The following is a 14,984-nucleotide window of genomic DNA, read 5'->3' as shown; positions in this document are numbered from 1 at the left end:
GCTTCAAGCTTATATGAGTGTAGGTGTATGCTCAGGCTTGAACACTTCTTGCTTTTTTTGCGTGATGTGTGTGTTTATAAGGATGCCAAGGCAGATGGGTAAAAAATGGGTAAAAAACGGGTTTATACATAAAAAATCAACTGTCCATTTAAAATGTGCTGTATTGGCTGTCATGGTGAAGTAATAATGCACTTAATCATTCACTCATGCAGAATGCAGTGGGCAGAAACAGGTAAATATCATGATTGCCAATTAATGTCTTTTATGAAAAGGACAAAACAATAGCCACCCCTTCCTTGATCTCAGCTTAGTAGAAAGTGAATAGGGACAAGATCACAGCAGATTTCTTCTGTGGAGGATCTGCCAGCTACACCAGGACATGTTTTCCACCACATTTTGGGTTCAAAGAGTGTTGTTAAACATGTGCCAGAAAATGTTCTGTCCATGATATAGCTGATGTGGAATACACCATCTGTAATGACGGTAATGGATACTTTACCTAATTGTTTGCCATCTTCAAGGGAATCTTCAAGCGTAGTCAAGGACCAAACCCCCAGCCCTCAACCCAGAACTAATCAAGACTTGATCCACCGTGACTTGATCTGCTGTTTTTTTTTTCCCAACAGAGACTGCTTCAATTGTAGGTATCCACTAGCACTGTTGGGACAATGAAGAGGCACTTTGCGAAGTTTTGTTTTTCTGAAAACCTGTGTGTGGAGAAGTGAAACTTTGAAAAGGTATCCTGTTGAATATAGATCCCAACCATTCTCCTGAGGAAAAATTCACCGCTGTGAATATGATGATTTTTTAAAACTAGGTCACCTGTGTAGTAGAAATGTGCAATTATTTTGGAAATTTGTGCTCTATGACTAGAGAAAACTGAGAAAGAGGCTATAGATTCCCCGTACCACTCTTAAACGGAAATTGTACAACCTGAATGTATTGCGAGCTTCTTGTCCAATCAGACTGACTGACTCTATTGACTGTGAGTTCACAGCCAGAATAGCACCAAAGACAAAGTTAGTGCCGTATTATATCTCTTTACTGAGACTTATTTCATTTACAAAACATTTTTCCTCTTCGAGTCTGGATATATCAAAACGGTGTGAAAGCAAACACTGTTTCTTTTACCTATTTTGGATGACGATGAGAAGGACTGGATTGTGGTCAAAACTGACTGCAGCCGCCCACAAGTTTCAGATAACACACAGTCGCTGTCCTGTTCTGGATTGAGAGTTGGCAAATTCTGACAAAATATTCTGTCAAAACAAAGCCAGGTTTACTAAAGCACCATGAATTTTGCTGCAGTGCAGAGTTTTCTGTTCCATTCCCTTTCTTTCTGACGATCATCACTGGGCAAAGCTGCTGCAAATCTAACCTGGGTGCAGCACCTTTATTTCAGCCGCGGCTGTTCTGTTGCTCCGGGGGTATCTTTCTCCTTGATACTCTATTCTGTCTGATTACACAGCTCGATATTCAGCCTCATAAGTTGTAATAGTAATGCCACATCTCTGCTTTGATATTATATTATAAAGCTAGTTGTTTGTTTGTTAGTGTTAGTGTTAGTGAATCACAGAGAAACTCAGCAGCTGAAGTTTGTCTGCGTTTGGCTGCAGCTGTAGCTTAGCTTTGGTGATCGCTTCCTCTTCCAGACTCAGTTTTGTCTGATTCCACAGCACTTTATTTGGCCTCATAAGTTGTAATAGTAACGGCATATCTCTACTCCAACATTATATTGTAAAGCTAGTTGTCTGTTTGTGTTGGTGTTAGTGTTATCATGGAGAAACTGAGCAGCTGAAGTCAGGCTGCTTGATTCAACATCTGGATATTCAGCCTTGTATCATGAAACTAGTTTTCTTCCATTTTTTAAAAAAGTATTTAGAAGTCTGCTATTTTAGTGTCTGGTTCCCCCATCGCTATTGTAACATGGTTGGCGGTAGTGTTTTGGGAGACTCACATTTTACTGTCATTGAAGGCACCACTACAGAAAATGTGGAAACAAAGTTTGTAGTCTAAGACAGATCTCAAAAGTCCACTGGATAAAATCACCTGGCGGACCTTTGCCGGCAAATGAGCGGGGAGCTCTGGGTGCAGGCAACATGGAGGGAAAATGAACATTGTTCATTTTCATATACTACCCACATAATAATGACACAATGCTGGTTGAAAATTGGCAAAGTTTCCCTTCAATGGCACTGGAGACAGAGCTTTCCACCAGGCAGTAATTAAAAGTTAGGCTTGATACTGACTTTTCTGCGCTCATTTATCATGAAAAAAGGGGAGATACATGTATAAATGTATGAACATGTTTTTAATAATTCACTCATTTACAGTGGCAGATTACAAGTCAAGAACAAAGTCACTGAGAGGCTCATAAGAGAAGCAGAAAGCAACAATCTCCCAGTAGGTCTGGGGCTGCAAGCTGGCATGACTGTGAATATGCTTCCCTCATGTCATGCCTGTTGCCACACATGCTGAACAGAAGGTTGTTCTTGTTGAAAGCTATTATTATCAGCCAGTATATGTCAGCGTCATCAATACAAGTCTGGAAATGTATGTGTTACTTGTTAAAAAGTATCTAACATCAGCCAATTGAAATGCTGTATGGGTGGAACAAATTCAGAGGATACACAGAATCTGAAACCCCTATGCAGTGCTGTGACGCTTATTTGTAGAACCGAAAAGTTAATCAGAGACGCTGTTGTTAACTCTGGTCTATTAGACCAAAAGACTCAATGAAGAAATAAATCCTGTGGTGAGAATCCCGTGAGCACTGGAAGACTTTGAAACCTCATCAGAAAACACACGACAGAGTCATGGCCAAACAACATTCTCTGTAACACCACAGCCATTTGACAGATCCAGCTCTGTCATGCAAGAGGAGGCTAGACACTCACCATCTGCCTCTACTGCCTACCAGAATATGCCACCCTAGCATGGGTCAGTGGGTGGTCCCGCTTCATTGCAGCATCCACACTATGAAGATTTTTATTGCAGAACCACAGTCAGTCAAGAGGCTAAAATAAAACCCAGTTTTTTGATGTTCTGATGCGTTTATTCCTATTTAAAATATGTTCATCCAAGTATTTCTGAACATGTCATTTTTGTTATTATGTCAAATGTTTCCAAGGCAAAACTGCTTTCTATTTTGTTTCTTGGTGTGAAATGTTAATCTGCCAAAAACTTTAATTTCATGCCCCTTGATGTGGTTGCCTTTCATCAAAAGACTGAAACCAAATTCATTGTTTTTCTTCTTTACAGCCTTTTGTCAGCAAAAATGTGAATTGAGTTGACCTCAGAAGTTAACTAAAATCACAAAAATGTATGGTCCTCAAATAATACATGACTTCAGGGTTCATGCTTTTAAACGTTTTTCATATCAAGGAGAGCAAAATTACTTATATAAAGTCCATACAGATACACATAATACAGCTGGATACTGCATGTATAGAACAGTGTTGGCTAGTGTTTGGGTCTTTATGCAGTATGGAAGTTGCTCAGCGAAAGTAATTTCTCTGTGTTGCTGCTACACACCTGGTTGAAAACTGATCTGAGCCTGTTTTGAAAGGGTTGAGGCGTCCTCACCATCACCTGTAACAGTTTGATGTGTTTTGTTAGATGTAAGAATTTTTTTTCTGATCATGTGCTTCGACAGGTTGCTTGTGGAGACAAAATTGCATTTTGAGAGAGATGTCATACTATCACTTTGTCTCCTGACAAATTTCCCTTGAGAAATACTCTTGTACCTTTAAAAATGACACTTCAATTTGTGTGTGTGTGTGTGTGTGTGTGTGTGTGTGTATACGCACGTGTGTTTACTGGTAGCTAATACACAACAGATTTAAAACAGGCCTCGAGTGCTGTACAGGGCCATGAGACACTCAACTTAAAAAAAAAATACACAAAAATAAATTAATCGTAGGATTAAGTCAAAACAATTAATCACTGGAGGTAGTGGATGCAGATGTGCTCCATACACCAGAAGCAGACAACAGTTAATCCCCTTCCTTTTTCTAGGTGTTAATGTCCTGGCAATCAGCCCAAGTGGTTTTTGATTAGCTCATTATTAATTCATGCACACCCCCGGAACCTCAAATCACACTTAATTACAACTGCGATTCCAGCAGTGACCAGTATTGATGTAATTAAATAATTAGGAGTTTGCTGCTGTAGTATACTCTTTTCGACTGCAAGAAACAAAGAGAAAATTAGGTTGGTTTTTTTAGAAAATAAATGAAAAAGCAAACTTGAGACGCAAGAGGAAGAGAAAATGAGTGAGTCTGAGTATATTTGTGCATACATGTAAAAGTGCTTCATCCATCTGTACGTGAGGAGCATTGAATTGAGATTAGACTAAATGAAGAACGTCAGATAATGTTCTTTTATGATCGATGGAGAACACTTACTGATGGAATACATTACTACAACTTCTGACCGTCTGCTTCTGTCTGGTTTGTCTGAATAGTGATAAGATAGTAATAAATCACATATGTGACGACCAATTTCCTTAATGACTTGATAAGATGAATGAAAATAAACGAAAAGCCATAATATACTACTTTGTGTGATTAAAAACATTTAGGTATGAGTTATTGTGAAGTTCGTCTTCAAGAAAAGTAATTCCCCCACTGATTAAACATTCATTTTTTGTCTACAACCAAGGTACCAGTTGATGTCAACTCTGAAGCAGCAGAACTTTGCTCTTTGTAGATGAGCTGAGGTGCTGTTTGTTCCTGTTTTCCCTCAAAATTACTGACTGTGGCATTAAGACTCAAGTTTTTTATAATAAATTTCAGACTTATTTTCACAACTTTTGATTGGTTTGTCGTGCATGATGATTTGTTCATTCATTCGTCTGCTAAACATAATATCAAAAGATATTGAAATATTGTGCAAATCAAGCTTATTCTTTCTCCTTGCCTCGACACTGTAAAACAAATTTAATGGTTAATATCATTCCTGTGATTTCTTTGATTTCAAAGTTCGAATTGCTTGGAATATTCTGTATTTAATAACACTTCACCTTTGTATAAACATTTCAAAACCCAGGCAAAAAAAAAACTGGTGCTGTTCGTCTGAAAACAAGGGAGTTCCTGAAAACCTGGCTTTTTGGAGATAAGAGTTGCTCATGTGATGGCAGTCTGGCTGCCTGATGATTTCCATCCACATCCTCCTATCTCCTCATCTATTCCCCTGAAGATGAAAGAAAACAGTTTGCAGCTACTTACTGAGACCCTGCAACACATTAGTGCCTACTGCCACGGCCTTCAAAGACTGCGTGTGTGTTGGTGTGTGAGACAAAGTGAGGGAGAGAGAAATGCACGTGTATTTAAAGAATTGCTGGGCCCTGTAAGCCTGTGTGCGTTAGCGTTAGCATGTGCACATGTGCGTGCCTGCTGACATTCTAAAGAGGTGTAAGGTCAAGGTTCATGTCAGCCCGACTCAGCTGTCACCCCCTGAGCTCTTTATAAAATCCCTCACAGCTCTTTCAGCTGCTGTTTGAACATCATCAATCTGGCATTGCCTGTAAACCTCGAGGCTGTGGACGTTTGCACAGACACACTGCTGTGTATTTATTTTAGTTTTACTCTTTTCTTCCTATGACTTAAATGTTTGGAAATGTTCAAACTCTTAACATGTTTGACAAATTCAAAGGCGCTTAGAGCAACGAAATCCAAATGGCAAAGTCCAACCAATGCGGGAACTTTAATCTGAGCTCTGCAGGCCTGTCTCTTGACTCTGTGTGCTGCTTTTTAAACTTTTAAAACCACCTTAGAAGTCTACAGGGGTTGAGTGTTTGTTGGATGTTAGACAAATTGTAGATTTTGAGTTATACTTAGACTCATGCTTAGACTATAAATACTATAAAGCATTATTTTACGCAAAACATACTCAGAATTAAGCAGAAATATACAGCGTTTTCTGTTTGACACCCCTGTAAGCAGGAGATCATAATTTGTCAGTAACTTCCAAAACTGTAATGTACAAATCATTGTTGATACCAATATAGCTAAGGTTTGGTTAGATTTAGGCACAAAATGATTTGGTTAGAGTTAGGAAAAGATCATGATTTGGGCTCAAATATCTACTTGATTATGGTTATGGAACAATCATAGTCATGGTTAAAAGAAAGCAACATTGACTTCCTGTAGGAAACAGGAAGGTAACAGTTGATTCCCATGTCAAAGTTGGGAGTTTTGCTGATCCCTTCATCCATCCTGACCTCGCTGCTCAGCAGACTTTGTGGCTCCGTGACATCACATTATTTCCTCCTTTTGTTCCTGAAGGATAAGAATTATAATTTGGGGGCAGTCTCATTTTACAAGAGTATGAATGGGCTCAGAAGTCTAAATAATAATATGTAATAATAATCTAAATATTATGACATATTTCACATAGTAGGGGGAATGTGTATATATGAGCAAATAATATAATTTGAAAAAATGACAGCAATTCTTCCATGATTTCTAAAATCATCTATAGTTTAGATATATAGAGATATTAAGATTTAAACTTTCTTTGTCTTGAGTGGATATACTGTGTTTGAGAGAGAATGCTTCATTTTTAATGCAATCATTTGTTTAAAATCAATTAAAGCTATTAAAATCAATTGTGAATGGATCTGCATTTCTCTGCTAAAGTGTTAATAAAACTTCAACCTTGCGGGGGCTTTTATCAAGAAAGTTGCTTTTGAATGAAATGTTAACCTCATAATTTCATAAGGTTTTCTTACAGTTTGTGGTGTGCTGTGTTGCATTGAATGCAAACAGTAAGAAATTTGAGCAGAGGAATTGAAAAATACCAAAGAAATCATCTATTCTATTACAGTGCCAGTTGAACTGCAATTGTTTTTGTTAATTTAAAAAAAAAACTTTAAAAAAAACTAAGAAAGAAACAAAGAAAACATGTTTGAAGAAAGGCAACAATTTAAAGTAAAATGCACAAGATGATTCTGCTACTTTAATGCCTATAGGAGCACTTTTGCCAAGGCTAGCTAAGCATGTTTTGGAGATTAGCTGTGGGATTTAGAAGCTGAGACAAAGTGCGACAAGGGGAGACAAAGAGAGACAAAGAATTATAACATAATCAAAGGTGGCCTCCCAGGAATGGTTGGAAGAAGGGAAAAGCTGGAATCCAGCTGATTCTCCTCCCTTACATCGCTTCCATAAATCCCACAGGGTGTATGCATAAAAGTAAGAGCACTAATCCGAAACAGTTTTGTGTCTGAAATCACTACAAACTTCATTCAGATTCACGTTATCTCATTATCTCTATTTCATGAAGTTTGACAAATACACAGTAAATTCCAGATGAAAAGGCAAACTCAGTAAGACAGACATGATCACTTACAAAAGATCAGGAGAGACAAGTGAATGAAGCAAACAGAATTGTTTATTATACAGATGATATTGATGATTAAGTCTTGTCAAAAGTCTTTGGCACTTAGACTCTACAGGGAGGTTTTGAATTGAGGGACAAGATAAAGAGATAAATGCCCCCATGGAGTCTAGACACTGGTGGTGGTGGTGGTAGCTGATGACTTCTACTGAGACTGATAAGGCTGATGAGGTTGATGAAGTGATGCACTGATGAATCTGACTGAGTGGTGATGGGGAGGTAGTGGGGCGCACATAACAGCAGCGTGAAAACATATTTAAAAAGACAGCCACAAGATGATAGGCTGACAATGAAGGTGTGTCAGCGCGTTATTGGTTAGATGTGACCTGCTGATGTGAAGAGCTGACGTCTCAATTGACGCCCGGGCAATGACAGCAAGGAAATTATGAGTGAGCATGCGTGAGGATGGGAATGACAGATGATTTGAGAAATAAAAATACAGACCGTTAAAGCTCCATTTACAAGGACCTGTTTTTTGTTTGTAACTTTTCATCTTTTATCTCCATAATACAGTAACGAGGATGTAGATTTACATGTAACAATCAAGGCTGACTTGTGGTTTATTTTTTCTTCAGAAACTCTATTAAATTTCCAAGTTGCCGATATTTCACATTTACTCCAGAATTTGCACTATACTGAAATACAGAAAAATCAGCTGTAAAACTAAACAAAAACGACAATATGCCAAGCTTTATGGATGAGGAAAGGTAGCATATCTAACATATAGAACGTGTTACAAAATAGATGTACTTTTTCAACTCTGAATACTCTAAAAAAACTGAATTTGTCCATCATAAGTACCATCATAAGTACTCCACTTTACTGTGACAGAAAAGAGAGCTTTGCTGAAATCGCTAACAAATGCATTCTGAATTTATTTAATTGCACAAAAAGTACAAGTCAAACAGGGTTAATCGTTTTAGTAGCCACAGTACATATCTCATCTGAATAACAGCAAAATGTTTTACATCATTGATCTGTGTGGGAACCAGCTCAGTGTGTCTGAATCCTACCAGGTGCAATTGGTGCACTTCTGTAGTTTGTAATTTTACAAAAGGGCTAAATTTGATAAAGTATTTTTATATTGTTAGTGTTGATCTTACTCTTGCAGTCATAAGAACTTGATCTGAATATAAACATAAGATCTGTTTATTAACTCCTTCAGAATGGCCCTCATGCAACTTCATTGAGAGTTTGTACATATAAAGAATGAAGCTTTGGAGTGAAGGATAAAATGCCACCATGTTTCTTTTGGTTTAGGGACAGAGAAGTCTGTAAATCAGCCATCATTGATCAAGTCACTCCCTTTAATGTACAGCAAGTAACCTCATGTTTAACAGTATATGTCTGGTGATGATGTTTGTGATGCAATGGTGCTTTTGCATTGTTATCCTATACAATATACTTAGCGTATGTCAGAAAACGTCACTTTCAGAGATTTTTATGCTCTGTTGTTTGATTTTGTGTATTTTTTATTTATTTGATTTGATTATTTGGGTTGTAATGAGTGTTCTCTTCCTATATGCATAAACTTACTCTCACTCAAAACCTTCTCAGTGATTGATACACACCTGTGGCAGAGTCCCATTTAGTCTGTTTCATACAGATTGAGAGGATGAGGGATGCTGTGAAAGGGGAGCAGAAAACGGGAGTTAGTGCACAAGGCAGAAAATAATGAAAATGGGCTGGCCGAAACTGTGATGCACTAGCCCAAAGGGTAAAAAAACAAGTGCAAATCAAGCTGTACATTGCAGTGATTGAAATGAAGAGCAGTGCTAGTGTTTCTCTCTTTTGCTTGCCTGAGTTAGCAGCAGGGAGGGAGCCCGGCCTCCGATGGCCCACCTGACAGCATGCGGTCTGCTGAGCAACCTTTTCATCAAGGGCCAGCTTTGACCCGACCGCGGTGTTAAAACATGCCGCTGGCTAGAGGAGTCCAGGAACAGGGAGTCACACGCTGTGTTGAGGATTCCCAATTGAGTAAAGTCACCTGCCCAAATAAGGACACGCCTCCCCTGTGCAGAGCAGACTGCTTGTATTAAAACTAAGAAAAAAAAAGTCTTTTAGTACTTTTAATTGACTTTTTGCTGTCTGTAAACAAAGTGAGTTTGAGAGTTGAACTGCTCAGAGACATGAGTTTTTAATTTTTGCACAACTTAAGCTCAATTTAGCAAATTCCTCCCACAGTCCTCATTCCCTGCATTTTAGCCATTTGAGTAAACAAGAGTCCAAGCAGTAGAGGCAACAGAGACAACAAAAGCTTGTGATGTAGTTTGGCACGCAAGAATATCTGTCAAAAGGACATATAAAGAAGAAGGGACACCTGCACACTGTCTTCACTGGGTCAATAAAGATACTTTAATATATAAAATGTTTTGGTCAACGACCTTCGTCGTTCTTTTTACTACGTGGCTACTCCACCGATGCACCTGTCACAAAGACTGCACAGGTGTGAAAAACATTTTTGAAAATTCAAGGATATAAAAACAGATGCTACTCAAAGCAGCCCAGTGGCTCTTGGTAGTCAGTTTTGATGCAGACAGGTTAGTCAGATTGGGCTATTTTCTGACACACACTCGTGAATGAAATCCTGTCATTTTAGAACAGACACCACCACATCTCTACCTTGGTGTTATGTCATTTTCACAATAGGACTGAACACCAGGGATGCCTGTTAATAGAGCAAGCTGTGCATGCAGCAGGATTCTGGCTGGTGGGTGGTAACAGAAGAATCACCTGCACAAACATGTTGTATGTAAGAAGCTCTGTGGATCCAAACAAAGCTTGACAAGCTACATGAAGAACAGCAGAGCACTGGCCTGGATGTGTTTGGCCTTTTCAATCTCAGCAAACTGTGCCAGTTTGTCCCCCTCTCCCCCCGTTAAAGGCTTTTTTTAGGGAGTTTTTCCTTATTTGAATCGAGGGTCTAAGGACAGAGGATGTTGTATTGCTGTACAGACTGTAAAGCCCACTGAGGCAAATTTTTGATTTGTGGTATTCGGCTATACAAATAAAATTGACTTGACTTGACGTGAGATATCAATAGTAGACATATGGCTAAATTTGTCTTCTGTATGCCCACCTGAGCAGTGTGTATTTAAGTTATTGAGACAATGAATACAGTGATAGTTTCACATTAAAGGACGGGTTCACAATTTTTCAAGTCTGTCCTAAAACAATAAGCAGGTGCCAAGATGAACATACACTTTTTTTTCCTGTAATCTTTCATCCTGTTCATGCTTCCCATTAAAGGTATAATATGTAATTATTCCACATTAAAATGTCTAAAAACAACCAGACCTATGTTATATATTTTATTGAGTTGTGTACTTACATTATCCCAAATGTTTCCAAATGTTTCATTTAGTCGCATGTCAATGGCGTCATACCTCCTCTACCAAAGAGTAAACATGCATATGGTGGCGCTGTATTTGTCCGTTACACTGGCGTCTACCAAAGAGTAACTTACACACATACAAGATAATACATCGGCGTTGTGGTTGTTCCACAGTTATAAATTGACTTTTATTCAGTTTTAAGCCACATTTTCATGATAAATTTAGGTCACTTTTAACGATATCCTTCAGCTGAAAGAAGGATTTTAGTGATTGGACATCTGGATCTTAAGTTATCAGAGAAATAAACTGGGCAAACGTTAGCAGCAGCTCGGCTAATAGCCCGTACCGGACATCCGGTGGTCGCTGTACATTGTCGGAGAAACACTGATTTTTTCGGTAAAAGAGCTTTAATTAGTATTTTAACGATTTTAATCTGCGTGTACGTTTGGTTTTGGAGAGAAGGAGACCTCTGCGGATAATTCCGGTCCCGTAAGAAACCGGCCGAACGTCTGGATCTAAAGTTATTAAAGAAATAAACCGAACAAGCGTTAGCAGCAGCTTGGCTAACAACCTGTACCAGATGTCTGGTGGTTGCCATAAATCGTCGGAGAAACACTGATTTTTTAAGTGAAACAGCTTTATTCAGTGTTTTTACCTGTAATCACCGGGTCCGTTTGTTCTGGAGAGGAGCACAAAAGAATTACCTCTGCGGGTAATTCGGTTCCCGGTAAAAACATCCCTAATGATTAACACTGGAGTAATCCTATCCCAGTGAAGCTGGTTATTTAACAATGAAGACAACAACTCCCGTGATCCCTTGCTACTTCACACCGTCATCACACTCCATCTTTTGTTATTGTTTTGATTGAGAGACCCCTAGCAGCTGAAATTACATATTGTGTGTTTAAGAGATCCCTTCATAATGAACTTTCAGTATAAGTGATGGGGGACAAAATCTATAGTTCTCCTTCCTTACAAAAATGTATTTTTTGCTTATATATTATATTATATATTATATTATTATATATTATATATTATTATATTATATATTGTTTAATATGAGGCTTCAGCCATCCAAATTAGTCGTTATCAAGTCAATATCTTTGAAAGTTACTGTGTTTTAAATGCCAAATTCCCTCTTTTTGTTACAATCCTTCTGCTGCAGTTCAACAGGAAAACACTGTCCATTGAGACACAAAGAGGAATTTTTTACTAAAAAGACTAACTTTGGAAGATATCCACTTTATTTGACTAACTGAAGCTTCCTATTATCTTCAGATAACCTTTAAATACTTTTTTGCAATACCATCACTTACACTGAGCTCATTTGGAGGGGATCCTCTAACAGTCTTCTAACGGCTAACTTGGTGGATACAAGAAAGAAACATGAGATGGATTTCAGTTGGGGAAGAATGATTCCAAAACCTGCATATAATCTCTAAGTTCTCCATGTTGACTGGAATCAAACTTTTACCTGTCTTCTTTGACCCAGTAACCTCTCATTCTTACTGTGGTAAGTTACACAAAAAAGGCCAGTATACCCCATCCTGGTTGGGAATACACACCTTTTGTGTCCTAGAAAACATTGCCTTAAGACAGAAATGTAAACTAGCAGAGAATCTCACAACCTCTCTACACTTGAATTTTGACTCAAGTGGAAGAAAACTCAATGTGATATTGTACTGTGTGGAAACATACAAGCAGCAGGAAAATAAGTGGCCTGTGGAACTCATTGCAGAGGTATTCAGTAGTTCTGAAGGACATGTCTGTAAAGTGCAGGTCAATGTGATTAAAGGATTGTGCAATAGTTACATAAGGTCTACCTAAGAAGTCTTTCCTCCCACCTATAAAATTGAGAAACATATTTAAACATAACATACAGTATTACTAATGCCAGGCGGAGGAATTTTGATAAATTGGGAAGTAGCAATTACATAGCATCTGTAAAAGAAAATAAGTAATTTTCTTTCCATTAGATTGCATGCTGATTCTGCTTCTTCCATTATCCTGTTGTTTATGCTTATTATTTTTCCAGGTTTTGATCAATCACCAGTTTAAGTGATTCACTGTTCTACTTCAGAAGATAAAGCGGAAGTTGTAGCATAACATATAGTTTAGCATGGAGTTGAAACGTGCATTGTTCGGTATGAAAACATTTGTGCCATGTAATCATCAGTGTTTCTCTCTAGTTTCACACTGCACTGTTTAGAGTCTTATTAAAGTGATGACTACGATGAGACGTGACTTCATGGTGTGTTGATGGGGTTAAGCTTGCTGTTAAATTGTGTTCTCACACCACAAGAATAGTATAATGACTTTGCTTCTATAAATACAGGAAATGTTCCAGATTGGCCTAACATCCTCACTAAAAGCAGTGGAGCATTAAATATAGTCCCACTTATCTTTAGAGTTGATTCCTTTTTTTACTGCTGCATTTTGAAGAAGCTCTGAAGCACGATTATGTTGCTGTGTCCGCAGATAGCAGCGCTCAGTCTGCATGACTAGCTGCTAGTTGCAATTATGACGGTACCCACACTAACATCCTTGCGATCGCTTGAGGGGCTAAAAATGTTCCATTAGCTTATACGCACATACTCTGAAACAGACATTCACTACTTTTGTATCTCACAAACAAGGAAATGAGATTAGAATGACTACACCATTAGCCAAATACCATACCAGGTGTGTCTCCGGTGATTACAGGGGGTGTTAATTTTTATTGCGGAACTGATTTAAAAGTCTAAAGTTATACACACATTTTGAAACAAAACATTGAAATGGAAAATAAAACGTGTTGTAGAGAGAATAAGTCAGTTTAATTACTTGAACACAATCGATCACACTTGGTTAAAATCAGTTGCAGATACAACTGAAATTGCATTAGTGGGCCTCAAAAAGAAGGTGGAAAAAATGATTCTCAGGTATAAAAACACTGGCCTTCAGCTATTGTGATGACTTGTATTGTCAAGTAGAACAGTGTGTAAATTCTGAAAGGGGAACATTTTGATTATCTACAAAACGAAATTGTCTTTTATGTAAGAATTACGAAGATGTTGATATTGTTTCTGAAATTCACTTTGAACTACAGCTTACTAAACTTAATATGCTCAATTAAGGATTCTATGTGGTTGTTGGTATGCGTCAGAAAAGAAGAAAAAAAATATATACATCGGGGCTCTTATGATACACATGGGTGCATATCACTGTGTGTATGTACAGTGGTTGATAATTAAACCAGCTGTTTCTATTTAAATTAAAATAAACAGTCAAAATCAAACCACCCAACACCCAAAATTGAGATAAAGTGAGTAAAGAATGTCTACAAGCATGTATTGCAAGGGATGGGGGGATACATTAGATGCTTGAATGGAAGGAGAAAGTGGGGGAGGTGCATTAGTGAGGGAGGAAACAAGGGCGTGTGAGTGAAATAAAAGTGTGTGAAAGAAGACAAGTAAGCCAAGAGGTAAGATAAGAGAGCTAGAAGAGTGGTGAAATGAATGAATGGATAGTGGAGGAAAAGATAAGGAATTAAGAGAGGAAGGAAAGTGGAGAAAACAGTGATCTAACACACCCTAGACAAACTGGTGCCAGAAATCTCCCCCTTCCTCTCTCCTCCATTAAAAAGGACCCACGGCATTCTGGCCCCCATCTCGGTCCCTTTCTAGTCATCGTCTAATATTGGTCTTAAAAGTAATTTACAGCAACATACGTGGCGAGGCATCAAAAGTGCATTTAGCAGATAAAGATGCCATTCCTGACAGAAATGTGGTGCCTGGAGCAAGGCTACAGCTCTATATTCTCCTCTCTCTTTTTTTCACTCACACAGACACACAAACAGCTTCTCTCTCCACCACCTCCACTCTCTCTCTCTCTCTGTCATCTTTCTTTCTTTCTTTCCTCCTCTCCCATCCACATCTTTCTCCAATGTTTCCTGTCTTGTCTTTTTTCTATCTGATCCTTACTTCCGCCTCTGCATTTCCATCCCTGTGTCCCCGCCCTCGCCACCTCCTACTCACCTGCCCCCCCCACCACCATACGTCAACCTGATTTCATGGCCATTTAAAGGAAAACCATTCAACATTAGTCCCTGCACAATGTTTTCCAAAATACACATGCCTTATTCAAGCCATGTTGCATCACGAGCCAGGATCTTATTTCCTGTTTCTGTGGCATGAAACAGCTTAGGCGCCACTGCAGCCCTCTGGACATGACGCCAGTGTCTCATAGAGGCTTAGTGCTTCTTTAACACCT

The sequence above is a fragment of the Thunnus albacares genome, chromosome 2 (genome assembly GCF_914725855.1).
Source record: "Thunnus albacares chromosome 2, fThuAlb1.1, whole genome shotgun sequence".
NCBI lineage: Eukaryota > Metazoa > Chordata > Actinopteri > Scombriformes > Scombridae > Thunnus > Thunnus albacares.
The sequence above is the reverse complement of the archived record's forward strand: the minus strand, read 5'-3'. Positions refer to the sequence as shown.